We start from the raw sequence: 14,632 nt of genomic DNA on the forward strand, positions 1-14,632 counted from the left end.
AACATACACCCAGCACAGGCTGCTGAGGGGAGGACGGCTCATAATAATGGCTGGAATGGAGCGAATGGAATGGCATCAAACACATAGAAACCATGTATTTGATGTATTTGATACCGTTCAACTCATTCCGCTCCAGCCATTACCACGAGCCCGTCCTCCCCAATTAAGGTGCCACCAACCTCCTGTGACACCCAGTAACATGTTTGCTGTGAGCACACACAACATAGATGCAGAGTTTGCAGGGTCCAAGTTCTCCAAACCTCCCTGTCCTTGGCTCAGCAGAGAGTTTTAAGTAACTGCTTCGGGGAGGCAGCAACATTATTAGATGCCACACATCTGAATGAATGAGGAAAACAAGTACGCTGTCACACTCACACTCTTCCGTGTGTTTGCATAATGCTCCACATGGGATGCCAAGAAATAGACTGATAGAGGAGCATTGTACTGTAGTTAGTGGTCCTCAATGACTGTGAGGATTGTCACTTGTGTTTTCCCATTGAACTGGTATTGTGGTGTTGTCGGACAAAGATAGTGTTGATTCTTTAACCTGCGTAGCCCATCTATGTCATAAGAATGAAGAATGATTGGAACACTATGATAGGGGTTCTGTATACATCCAGAATTTGAGATTTGAGATAAAATGTTTCATATGAAGAGACAGTACAGAATGTCACCTTTTATTTGAGGGCATTTTCATACATATCTGACTTACCGTTTAGAAATGAAAGCACTTTATATATAATTTTATGTCATAAGTATGTGGACAGATTTATAATAATAATAAGCCATTTAGCAGACGCTTTTATCCAAAGCGACTTACAGTCATGCGTGCATACATTTTTTTTGTGTACGGGTGGTCCCGGGGATCGAACCCACTACCTTGGCGTTACAAGCGCCGTGCTCTACCAGCTGAGCTACAGAGGACCACAGAGTATTTCACTTATAGTGTACCAAAGTAGTCCAAAGTTTAGTATTTGTTCCAATATTCCTAGCACGCAATGACAACATCAAGCTTGTGACTCTACAAACTTATTGGATGCATTTGCAGTTGGTTTTGGTTATGTTTTGGGTTACGTTTTGCCCAATGGAGAGCTTGGGACTATGAGGTTCTATTTGCATTTTTTTCTAAATTGAGTCATTGACATAGCCTTGTTCTGTTTAATGTTCTCTACCTATATATGATCTTTGTCCCTCTGTAAATTTCTCACTCATCATTCACGATTCATTCATGATTATCCATAATCATGGTAGCATCCACATTCATGTACACACATAGGATCTTAATTTGAGCCAGTTTGCTACAGCAAGAAAATAATCCTACAGCAACAGGAAATGTGAATTATTATGTGGATTATAATTAATGGACATTTTTGTAGGGGTTGATACATTTTTCATAAGGGAAAAATCTATCTGAATTTTCTAAGTGGAAATTACAAACTTCAGAAGCCTTTTTACACTACAAGTAAAACATGTCCTGCATAGCAGCAACATTATCCTGCAACAGGGTGATCAAACATCTTATTTTCTTACTTACAATAAAAGTGACCCCCAAATGATACAATACATTATTCACCATTCACTTCCTATTGGACAAAACATCCGAAACACAACCAAAACAAGCTGTAAATGCATCCAAGTTTGTAGTAGAGTCACAACCTTTATGCAGTCATCATAAAGTCACCATGCTTTCCATCTGGCTACCACTACCCCGGCCACCAACTCTGCACCCTCTGCTGCAACTTGCCCATGCCCCCCCCGCTTCTCCTTCACACAAATTCAGACAGCTGATGTTTTGAAAGCGCTGCAAAATCTGGACCCCTACAAATCAGCTGGGCTAGACAATCTGGACCCTTTCTTTCTAAAACTAGCCGCCGAAATTGTCGCAACCCCTATTACTAGTCTGTTCAACCTCTCTTTCATAACGTCTGAGATCCCCAGAGATTGGAAAGCTGACGCGGTCATCCCCCTCTTCAAAGGGGGTGACACTCTAGATCCAAACTGCTACAGACCTATATCCATCCTGCCCTGCCTTTCGAAAGTATTTGAAAGCCAAGTTAACAAACAGATCACCGACCATTTCGAATACCACCGTACCTTCTCCGCTATGCAATCCGGTTTCTGAGCTGGTCATGGGTGCACTTCAGCCACGCTCAAGGTCCTAAACAATATTATAACCGCGATTGATAATAGACAGTACTGTGCAGCCGTCTTCATCGACCTGGCCAAGGCTTTCGACTCTGTCAACCACCACATTCTTATTGGCAGACTAAATAGCCTTGGTTTCTCAAATGACTGCCTCGCCTGGTTCACCAACTACTTCTCAGATAGAGTTCAGTGTGTCAAATCGGAGGGCCTGTTGTCTGGACCTATGGCAGTCTCTATGGGGGTGCCACAGGGTTCAATTCTTGGGCCGACACTTTTCTCCGTGTATATCAATGATGTCGCTCTTGCTGCTGGTGACTCTCAGATCCACCTCTACGCAGACGACACCATTTTGTATACATCTGGCCCTTCATTGGACACTGTGTTAACAAACCTCCAAACGAGCTTCAATGCCATACAACACTCCTTCAGTAGCCTCCAACTGCTCTTAAACACTAGTAAAACTAAATGCATGCTTTTCAATCGAACGCTGCTGGCACCCGCCCACCCGACTAGAATCACCACTCTCGACGGGTCTGACCTAGAGTATGTGGACAACTACAAATACCTAGGTGTCTGGTTAGACTGTAAACTCAACTTCCAGACTCACATAAAGAATCTCCAATCCAAAGTTAAATCTAGAATCGGCTTCCTATTTCGCAACAAAGCCTCCTTCACTCATGCTGCCAAACATGCCCTCGTAAAACTGACTATCCTACCGATCCTTGACTTCGGCGATGTCATTTACAAAATAGCCTCCAACACTCTACTCAGCAAATTGGATGTAGTCTATCACAGTGCCATCCGTTTTGTCTCCAAAGCCCCATACACTACCCACCACTGTGACCTGTACGCTCTTGTTGGCTGGTCCTCACTACATGTTCGTCGTCAAACCCACTGGCTCCAGGCCATCTATAAATCACTGCTAGGCAAATCCCCGCCTTATCTTAGCTCATTGGTCACCATAGCAGCACCCACCCGTAGTCTGCGCTCCAGCAGGTATATCTCACTGGTCATTCCCAAAGCCAACACCTCCTTTGGCCGCCATTCCTTCCAGTTCTCTGCTGCCAATGACTGGAACGAATTGCAAAAATCTCTGAAGCTGGAGACTCTTATCTCCCTCAATAACTTTAAGCATCAGTTGTCAGAGCACCTTACCGATCACTGCACCTGTACACAGCCCATCTGAAATTAGCCCACCCAACTACCTCATCCCTATATTGTTATTTATTTTGCTCTTTTGCACCCCAGTATCTCTATTTGCACATAATCTCTTGCACATCTAGCATTCCAGTGTTAATACTATTGTAATTATTTTGCACTATAGCCTATTTATTGCCTTACCTCCATAACTTGCTACATTTGCACACACTGTATATATATTTTCTGTTGTATTTTTGACTTTATGTTTTTTACCCCATATGTAACTCTGTGTTGTTTTTATTGCACTGCTTTGCTTTATCTTGGCCAGGTCGCAGTTGTAAATGAGAACCTGTTCTCAACTGGATTACCTGGTTAAATAAAGGTGAAATAAAAAATAAATAAAAAAAATGTGCTAGGAATATGGGACAAAATACTACACTTTTGACTACTTTAATACACTATAAGTGAAATTTGTCCCAATACTTAAGACATCTTCAAATGGGGAGACTAGATATATAGAGTGCTTTCATTTCGAAACGGTAAAACAGATATGTATGAAAATACCCTCAAATAAAAGGTGACATTCTGGAAATTCTGGAGTATAGAGACAAATTAAACATTTTAGCATCACTGTCCAAATACATACATAGGGGAATGTACACAACATGTATCACAGCCCATGAACAGAGTATGTTCCGTATGTTTAGAATCTGTAGAATGTATACAAACCTATAAATTCGCTCGGAAAACATGATTTTGGCATTATAGTACAAGTTTATGTAATCTGAAATCGCAAATCTTGATGGAAAGTACAACAAAAATGGATGTCTGTTTTGGGACGATGAGAGGTGAATGGGCACTTCATAGTTTTTGTTACGCAACAGTTGGAATAGTAGAGCTAGGAAAAGAGCTCATTCTACTGCCATTCCCAACAGGCACTTAAAACATGAGCAGCCACACAGCATACTGCTGTAGAAGTGTGTGAGTGTGTGCAAACCTGTTTATAGGACACAAGCACACGTTTGTGTTTGCTTAATCACACAAACGCACACACACACACACACGCACACATGCGCGCACACACACACACATGCTGGGTCCAAGAGTAAACTGTGGTCAACACCCCTTGCATAGTGGATCGGGCACTTACCCACCTACCCACCCAGCTGGACTGTGTGCCAATCTGTATAAACTTCAGCCAACTCCATTGTCGTTGTCAGGCCAAACCTGTTTGAGAACCCGGGTTACCGACCATGACCATAATGCCATTGCCAACACTCGTCCCATATAGCCCATAGGTAACATACTTCCATACCTCCAACCCCTGTGTTTACCCCAAAACACACCCACAATCCATAAATCAGGAGGCAAAAATAAGCCTGGACGAAAGGGAAAGAGACTGAGGGAGTAAACAATGGAGCATTCTGGGTGAGAGCCTAAACGGCTGTCATTAGTGCCCTTTTCATCACAATAATGACCACTCACAGAGTTACTACAAACACAGGAGACATTCCTCCAGGCCCAAGCTACTGATCTGTGGAGGTATACTCAAACACTGTCCGGTGTGTAAATATATACGTCTTCCTGCCCCTCCCCCTATAGGGCCCCTGTGAGTTACATTACTAACCATCCCCCATCTCGTCCACCTTGACGTGAAGTGTATGTAGCCTATATGTGAACTTGTTGACATGCAAGGGAAAAGTCTGCATAGTGAAATCCTAGCCCGTCTCCATAGGCATGAGGCATACAGCGACTCGTCCCTTAACGTCCTCGAGTACAGGCTGCAAGCTGGAGAATTTCTCACATGCCTGGTAACATTCCGTCACTTAAAGTCATGCTCCTGAGTGGCTTTCCCCCTCTTACATAAAACTACGAGCACTTGGAGCGCTTGTAAAAAGCACTATATCAACGCAGTCTATAATCATTACTCCCTTTCTAGATGCAATGAAGAACTAATAGTCCTTCAAGGATCGCTCATCTGTCGCAACTGGCCTTCATTCACATCATCACAATGTTTCTGGCAGGTCATAGGAGAACATTGGCGTCAGGTTTGGCTGGGGAAAGCGGCTCAACCTTTGTGGGGGTGTTTATTTCGGTGGAGTTTACTGGGGTGCACATCTGTGTTCCTGGGCAAGCTGGAATGACCTTTGTGCTAATTTGCCAGCTTGTTGAGGGAAACAACGGGGGAGATTCAGGGGTTGCAGTAGCAAAATAGCCCACAGTAAACTGAGAAGCTCTGTGTTGGCATCTCTTCGTACTCTAGCCCCCCTCCTCTGCTCTGTTTTTCACTTTCGGGATAACTCGTTCAAACTGGCTGAGGAGGGGCGGGTTACACAGCAAGTTTGCCTGCGTAGTTACACGTACATACCCTACACCGAGCCCTCTGTCTATGTCTCAGCACGGTTAAAGTCTCAGTGGCCGTTATTGAAAATCACACACACATACTGTATTTTACTGTACAGACTTCCAGATACACACACAAACACATATGGGTACAGTGAGTTATGACCGCAGCCTTGGCCCAACTGTTTACGGTAATGTATGTTTAAAGAGGCCCAACGCCAGCTGAATAAAGGCGCTCTCCATACGTGACACACAACATGCATAACGCATATGAGCCTGGCTCCCCTGTACATGTAGAACCCTTCCTCTACATACATACGTGTCAGTGGGTAATATTACATTGTCACATGGCTGTAGAATAAGGGTCATACATGTGGGCTGTGACCTATGTTATATTATATGACTGCATGCACAAAACAGGAATGAATTGAATATCTTGATATCCAATTCTAGAAAATTCTTAAAGCGAGAGTTCCTCAAAACCATCCAAGCCCTTTAACTATGTTGGTATGCCTCAGGGCACTGGCTTATGCTTATACTGTCATCACACTATTCACTTTGATCCTTTGAAGGGATTCACAAAGAATTTGGTTGTCCAAACTTTTTCTTTGTAGGTGACATATCCATAACAAGATAAATAGTTTGTTAGAGAGAGAGAGAGAGAGAGAGAGAGAGAGAGAGCCATGATAAAGAGACAAACCGGTGCAGACCATTCAACATCGTATTTACATACAAGACAGATCCATAGATCAGATTAAGCAACACAACCATGTGATTCAACTCAACCAATCATATAACTCCTCTCCAGCCACAATGCATGTCTTCAACTGTTGTTGGCTTAATGGAGCACATGCAAACACCAATTCCCTTCCATTCCCAGCCAGCCAATCCTGACAGATCTGCTTTTAAACATATTCATGATTGACAGCTCTCTGGACCAATAAGGAGGCAACTCAGCCCACAACAAAGGTATCGGCATCCAGAGAATGGCTGTAAATCCCTTGGGCCCGCTTTTAGAGATCTCTGCTGCTGCTGGCTGTCACATTTGGCTACGCTCCCCGGGTGAACAGTAACTGCATCTCTGCCTCTCCCTCAACATGCCGTCCCTACACACGGGTCTGATCCGATGTCTATCAGATGGCCATGTGCACCTGTCCCCTTCACATGTGCTTTCTAAAATAAACCAGTGCTGGTGTGGAATAAATCACTCAAGAGAGCAGTGCCAGGTGGGAGATGGGGGGAGAAAGGGCTAATATGTATCTTTCAACTCCTCATCCTCATCAATGTACTTGCATCTGCAGTTGTTGGAGGCGGGGGTTACTGTGGTGCATATTCAGGTCTTTGTAGAATGACCAGGGTGCCATGGAAATGGACAAAATGACAGGAAATGTGGGAAACAATATACATGCACGCAAACACACACACACACGCCTGCTCACACACACACACACACAGAGTTCTACACAAAGATCTACACTCTGCAATCACAATATGCTGTAGTAATTACGCTCCACAATACAAAACCCACACAATCCTGGCGGACTAGGTGCCTTTGTTTTCCCCTTAGTCAGCAGTGAGGAAACCAGAGTACTCAGCAATGTCAGTCTATGTCACTCTCTTTGGGGAAAAGACTGCCTGGCATGGGGAGGGCTATACACTGCACAATGGTCATACAATGATCATTGCTCACTGCTGCCCTTCATTTTTATATAGAGGGGAATGTTGTTGTAGCGATGGATGTTGTTAAGTGATCACTTGAGTAATCCTCCATTTATGAAGCAATGTGAGTATTGCCACCCCAATGAAAGACTGTATTTGCATAATTAGGGGTTATGGCAACTTGTGCTAACCACAACCACTTCAGTTCAGTTTAGCAGTATGTTCGATTCTACCACATGTACAGTATATACAGGTGAAGTTATACTCTATACTGACTGCTCTCTTAGCTAAATCTATTGCATGCCTTTGCTCATGATCCAGATAAACTGTATATTCTAAGTATATGTCCTGCAACTATAATGTAAACCTTACTGTAACTAGGCCTACAAGAAGTGTAGGGTTTGGTTCCATTTTGTCGTATTAAAACAAATATAGATCAGGGTACATATAGCAGGTGTGAGTGAGTGCTACTGTCATGTCATAACCAAATCAACTGGATCCATATCATTTTGACCCTACTGTAGAAACTAGGCTGCCTTCCTAAAGGGTATGTGGGGCTATGTATGTCCTGTATATGTCAGCTATTGACAATGACATGTTCTAGAGTCAAGGGGGAAAGAACAGGCTTTGCTGATCTCCCTAGCAAGCCACACCCTCCTCTCACATTGCAGAGACTTTTCAGTCAACTCTTTGAAACTGGGCTGGACAAAGCAGACTGTTGCTGCTGTAGACTAGAGAACGATGTTCTTATGTTTTCATGTATATCAAAAGTGAAGATGTTTCTTACATGAACCTATTGAGATACACAAAGCCTCCAACATTCCTATCTACAGTGCAAAGCTAATGACCCTACTTAGAAACAGGAATATCATTTGACTTAACAAGCATTCCAAATAAAAAGGAATCTTATAATGACTGTAAGCCACAATGATAAGGCTGTTTTGCTGCTATACTCAACCACCTTCCACTGGGAATTTCAACAGCGTTTAAGAAATATATTACCTTCAACAGTGTTACCTTGTGATCAAGCCATCAATGTTATGCAAACAGTGATTCCCAAAATTGGTGCCAAGCCAAAACTGTTCTCTAATTCCGGGTTAGCAACATAGAATTTTTTGACATTTCCTGTATGGATATACTATTATTAACAGGTTTTGTAGTGATCAAGGCGGCTTAAGCTAAGAGAATATGTGTCCCTGATAGATGTGGTCATCTGGCTCAGCTGTAGAGCCACCGCTTGTAATTACAAGGTAGTGATCCATTTAATTTTGTTCAAAAAAGAGACATAATCAAGGTGTGAGCCCAAGTTTAAGAGATTAGACAGTGTGTACCTGATAGATGTTATCGGGAACACTTTACTTGAAGAGGGTGTACATAAGGCATTCATAAGACTTTTATGACACCAGTCATAGCACCTCGTTTTGGTATCATAACAAGCTTCATAATGCATTTATTCAACATCATTCATAAGGCATTTTCCCCCTTCAAGTACAGTAAAGTGTTACATGTCACCTATTTAGGGTCGTTTGTAGACACGTGTATCTGAGAAAAGCATCAAATAATGAATGATTGACTCTACTCTAAGATTCCAAACTTGTTATTAACTGTTGAGTGGAACTGAAGTCTTGTTCTTTGGCCAGAATTATGAGCTGGTGTAAGGTGGTTGTGATTTGTCATGTCAGAGCACTTCCTGATCGGGTTTAGCAACATCTCCTGGCAATGTCTCTCTGCCCCTTGTGTTTTCTCTCATCTCACTTGCAAATGTAGTTGTGCTCATGAAATGGCTGTGATGAAGGTTAGGGAGTTATGGGAGGGTTACCAGATGGTTACTTTTTGTATGCTCATACTTAAATCCATCAGTGCATGAATTCTTACGAAGAAACAGGGGAACATTGTAAGGACATTTCCCAGCCCAACATTGACATAAGATGTTTGTCTTGTGGAATCTTTGTTCAAAAAATCTTTTGAACAAGGATGGGGTTATCTGCGCCAAAGATGACAACTGGCAAGATCCCATTCCGTCCTTAGGCCAATCTGGTTCATTGTAGAGGTAGATTTACTCCTAACCAATAATCACTTTTAGAACTGTGATCTTGATTCCAGTAGAGGCTGCTTTCTTTTTCGTTGTCTCTTTTCCAGTAACAGGTACAAGACAGTAGCTAACAAGACTTAAAAAGCAAAAAGCAAAAAGATAACCACAAAAAACGGAGATATGTGTATACATCTACATATATGGTTCTAATAAAACCAGGGGAAAACCATAACAGGCCATAAATAGACGAGAAAACAAGGTTTGAGTCCGGAGAGATAAGCAGCTTTCACAAAATACTGATGAAAAAAGTAGTGATAGACAGATCGTAAAAAACAGTTAGATTATGAGTGGGGAACATGCTGCCCTACATTAATGGCTCACCAGGCCAAAGGCTGCCATGGCAGAGGGTGGAACTGATCTAAGGTCAGTTTTTGTATTTCACCAGCTAATGTCAAGATTTGGGCAGGGTGCACTGATCCTCGATCTGTGTCTTGGTAACGGAGTAACAGTGGTGGTGATGCCGTCAGGGTCGTATTCATTAGGGCCCACTGTAGCAAAACGTTTTGCGAAAACAAGCATTTCTTCTTGGACTAGTTTAGGTAGTCCCTCCCCTTTCACTTGGTGCCTAAAGAATAGCATCCTTTAAGGACAAAGAGGGGCTCAGTTCAGTATGATCCAGACAGAGTGGCAGACTGCAGTCACAAACTGGCAAACTGTCACCCCGGGCACTGACTAGCCCCACTTCTACCCCAACTCATCACATGCACCAGCCTGGCACGTGCGTCTTGCCGTCTCTTCAGCTCCACTACACTGATGCTAGCAGTGGAGGCTGCTGATGGGGAGAACGGCTCATAATAATGGCCGGAATGGAGCAAATGGAATGGCATCAAAAACCTGGAAACCATGTGTTTGATGACAATTTTACTGATTCTGCTCCAGTCATTACCACGAGCCCATTCTCCCCAATTAAGGTGCCACCAACCTCCTGTGGATGCTAGAGACTGACCGGATGGGGTGTGGGTGCGTATTTGTGAAAATAAAGGTCTGTCACGATCGTTGTAAGAACCGGACCAAGGCGCAGCGTGATAGGCGTACATCTTTTAATGAGTACTTACACAATAAACAAAACGATACGTGAAGTCCTAGGTTAATACACCAACACAAACCTTACGGAACAAGATCCCACAAATGACAAGTGCAAAACAGGCTGCCTAAGTATGGTTCCCAATCAGAGACAACGAGCCACAGCTGTCTCTAATTGGGAACCACCCTGGCCAACATAGAAATAAACGATCTAGAAAGAAACACATAGAAAACAAAACATAGACACTACACACCCTGGCTCAACATTTAAGAGTCCCCAGAGCCAGGGCGTGACAAGGTCTTATAAAACACTTATAAAGTCAATAAGTACATGTCTGTGAGCAGATACTGTGTCCTTTTGAGCGGTATTCATTTTGCAAGCCTTTTCACTGTCCCATTAGCTATTAGTTTACTTCATCCATTTGTTTTAGCCATGTTACCATTTTTTTGAAATAACAAAAACTCAGGACTAGAATCAATGATCACAGATACAGAGGACTAGCAATACAACAAATCGTTTCACAGGGAAAGGGCCAGGGTTTGGCCAACCCAATCAGGCACCTCAAAGTAATATAGCATTTGCAGAAAACACACACACCACCCCAAAAGATGGAGGAATGGGTATATGGTGCTTCCACACATTGGTACCATAGAGGCTGGGCTAACAGAGGGAGACCGATACTTCATGAGCTAGACAGGCCCATAGGGAACATTTTAGTCATTTAGCAGTCGCGCTTATCCAGAGTGACTTACAATTAGAGATGGCCTAGAGACCCCCTTGTGGATTATTCAGTGTTGGCAGTACAAACCTTACACAAATTCCCCCAAAGCTCTCTCCATACTTCTCATTCAAACTCCACTGCTCTGTTTGGGCAGAGTATTTTACACAACTACAACAGAGAACAAACTTTTGACGTTGCATGCACAAAATCTATACCATTCACACAAACAGTATTTCAATGTCTGGGGATAGTTACCTCATTTAGAAATAGTTCAATGATTGGAGACAAACATAGGTGGATGCATTTCAATGATTGGATACAAACATATGTGGATAAAGTTCAATGATTGGATACAAACATAGATGGATGCATTTCAATGCTTGGATACAAACATAGGTGGATGCATTTCAATGATTGTATACAAACATATGTGGATGCAGTTCAATGATTGGATACAAACATAGATGGATGCATTTCAATGATTGGATACAAACATAGGTGGATGCATTTCAATGATTGGATACAAACATATGTGGATGCATTTCAATGATTGGATACAAACTATGGATGGAAGCATTTCAATGATTGGATACAAACATAGGTGGATGCATTTCAATGATTGGATTCAAACATATGTGGATGCAGTTCAATGATTGGATACAAACATGGGTGGATGCATTTCAATGATTGGATACAAACATAGGTGGATGCATTTCAATGATTGGAGACAAACATAGGTGGATGCATTTCAATGATTGGATACAAACATGGGTGGATGCATTTCAATGATTGGATACAAACATATGTGGATGCATTTTTCATAATGATCTTTACACTTTTTTCTTTTACCCCTTGGCTTTCTTCATGCGATGGACAGTTTTAGCCAAAGCTAAGCCACTTTTACATGAGTGAAATCTGGGTTGAATTTACATACCTACAATCATCTACAAAGCCATTTATGGAATTTCTGGACTTGGAAGGCCACTTTGTTCTCACTTCTCTCCTAAGTGCTATTCTTTGACCTCCTTCCTCCCTTATGGTTAAAAAGGAAACATGTTGGACCATAATAGCCGTAGACGTTTCCCCCGCCCTGAATCCCTCCCACCAACCTGAACCCCATCCCTTTGTCTCTGCGGCTCATATCTGGGCCGATTTCTGTGACGCTTCACCGGATAGCCAATGGGAACGCTGCTTTTAGGTTTGTGTCCCAGGCTTGCATCATGGAGACACCAAAGTAGTGTTTTTGCCCAGTGATGGGCGAGACAGGATGGTAGGGCGGAGGGAGGGGAGGAGCTAGGGCCATGGGCAGAGGGGCACGTCACCCAACGAGGCCCTGTCCCTGGCCTGTCACAGGGCATCACATCTGCCAGTGAGCGTCTGAGCGAGCAATGAGCATGCATTCTCTGGCTTTAGCTTTCACCCCCGCCCTGACTCGTTAGCTGAAGAAAAGCAAGCTCCAATCTGCCTTCTCTGGGCTTACCACAAATAAACAAAGCGATTTTGGTGTGATCCCCAGTTGATCAAGCTATACGCCTGACTGGAGATAATTCGGAGGGAAAGCGACAACATTTTGTCTACTGCTAAAAGTGCTAACAGTTCCATTATTGCTAATGGTGGCTTGGGCATAAACAACAGAGTCTAATCTATCAGACTGGTTTCTAAAAGACAACCAAAACAAAGCCAATTCAGACTTCTCCATTATGTGACAAGTTAAACAAATTCATTGAACTATTTGAACACAGATTCCTAAACTCAACATGGAACATTCCAACACTACACGTACTTTCTCCTAGTTCTGACAAACATCACTTAAAACAAGCAAGCAATGACCCTTATATCTTTCAGATGTCTTCAGAGGTCAATATCTATCTCCTATAATCTTCCTAAACTTTAGAGGTGGGCAATGAGGAAATAAACTATTCCTCAGACCAATTGTGCCAACGCTTGAGTGTGCCATTCAACATAATTTCTTATTTAGTACTGACAAGACTTCAGCATTCTTCAAAATAACCTGTATAAAGAACTGGACTGGTGAATCAACAAGCCGTACACAAACAGCTTTCAACCCCTGTCCCTCTTATCTGAAGTCCTCATGAGTCACCACTACCCTATTCTCTCACCCTCCCTAACATGGCCATTCTATAAGTACCTCAGGATGCATAGCTTCTATACAGTCTACCCAGCTATAGAAGAGAACATTCTGTAGAGATAACATGGAACAGACAAGGAGGGGCCTCAGAACAGCTGATGTTGAACTGGTGCATGAGTCTTCATCCAACCCTCAAATATACTGGGATGGCAGGATTTCTCAAACATGGATTTTGTAGAATCTGCACACGTTCTAAAATGCGTGCCATTGGAGAATATATCAATTCAAATTTGACTGTTTTTCTGTATTAATAAACTGTCTGACAGTTAAAGCAAAAATATTCTAAACAAAAAAATAAATGCAACATGTAAAGTGTTGGTCCCATGTTTCATGAGCTTAAATAAAAGATCCCAGAAATGTTCCATATGCACGGAAAGCACATTTATCTCAAATTTTGGCCACAAATTTGTTTACATCCCTGTTAGTGAGCATTTCTCCTTTGCCAATATAATCCATCCACCTGACAGGTGTGGCATATCAAGAAGCTGATTAAACAGCATGATCATTACACAGGTGCACCTTGTGCTGGGGACAATAAAAGGCCACTCTAAAATGTGCAGTTTTGTCACACAGCACAATGCCACAGATGTCTCAAGTTGAGGGAACGTGCAATTGGCATGCTGACTGCTGGAATGTCCACCAGAGCTGTTGCCAGATAATTTAATGTTCATTTCTCTACCATAAGCCGCCTCCAACGTAATTTTAGAGAATTTAGCAGTACGTCCAACCGACCTCACAACCGCAGACCACGTGTATAAACGCCAGCCCAGGACCTCCAAATCCAGCTTCTTCACTTGCGGGATTGTCTGAGACCAGCCACCCGGACAGCTGATGAAACTGAGGAGTAATTTCTGTCTGTAATAAAGCCCTTTGTGGGGAAAAACTAATTATGTTTGGCTGGGTCTGGCTCTCCAGTGGGTGGGCCTATACCCTCCCAGGACCACCCATGGCTGCGCCCCTGCCCAGTCATGTGAAATCCATAGATTAGGGCCTAATGAATTCATTTCAATTGACGGATTTCCTTATAACATACTGTAACTGTTGAAATTGTTGCGTTTATATTTTTGTTCAGTAAAACATTGCCCTGTGATTTTGCCACCACTGTTAAATTGGTGCAAGAGGGGTTACGGATTTGAGGGCAGACTGGTAAGAGACCACAGTCAGATACAGATGCCCCAGTTATGAGGAAGACAACGGCTGTCTGGAGGCCCTGAACACTTCCTGTTGTGTGCAGACGGCACGCTCCTGCGGATACCAGACATAGATAGAGGAAGTGGTGCTACAATGCAGTCTAATATGCGAAATCCAACCAAGCAGCTATTGAGCTGAACTGGTGGGGCAAGAGCATCGTTTCACAGA

This window comes from Coregonus clupeaformis, unplaced genomic scaffold (genome assembly GCF_020615455.1).
Source record: "Coregonus clupeaformis isolate EN_2021a unplaced genomic scaffold, ASM2061545v1 scaf1051, whole genome shotgun sequence".
NCBI classification, from domain to species: Eukaryota; Metazoa; Chordata; class Actinopteri; order Salmoniformes; family Salmonidae; genus Coregonus; species Coregonus clupeaformis.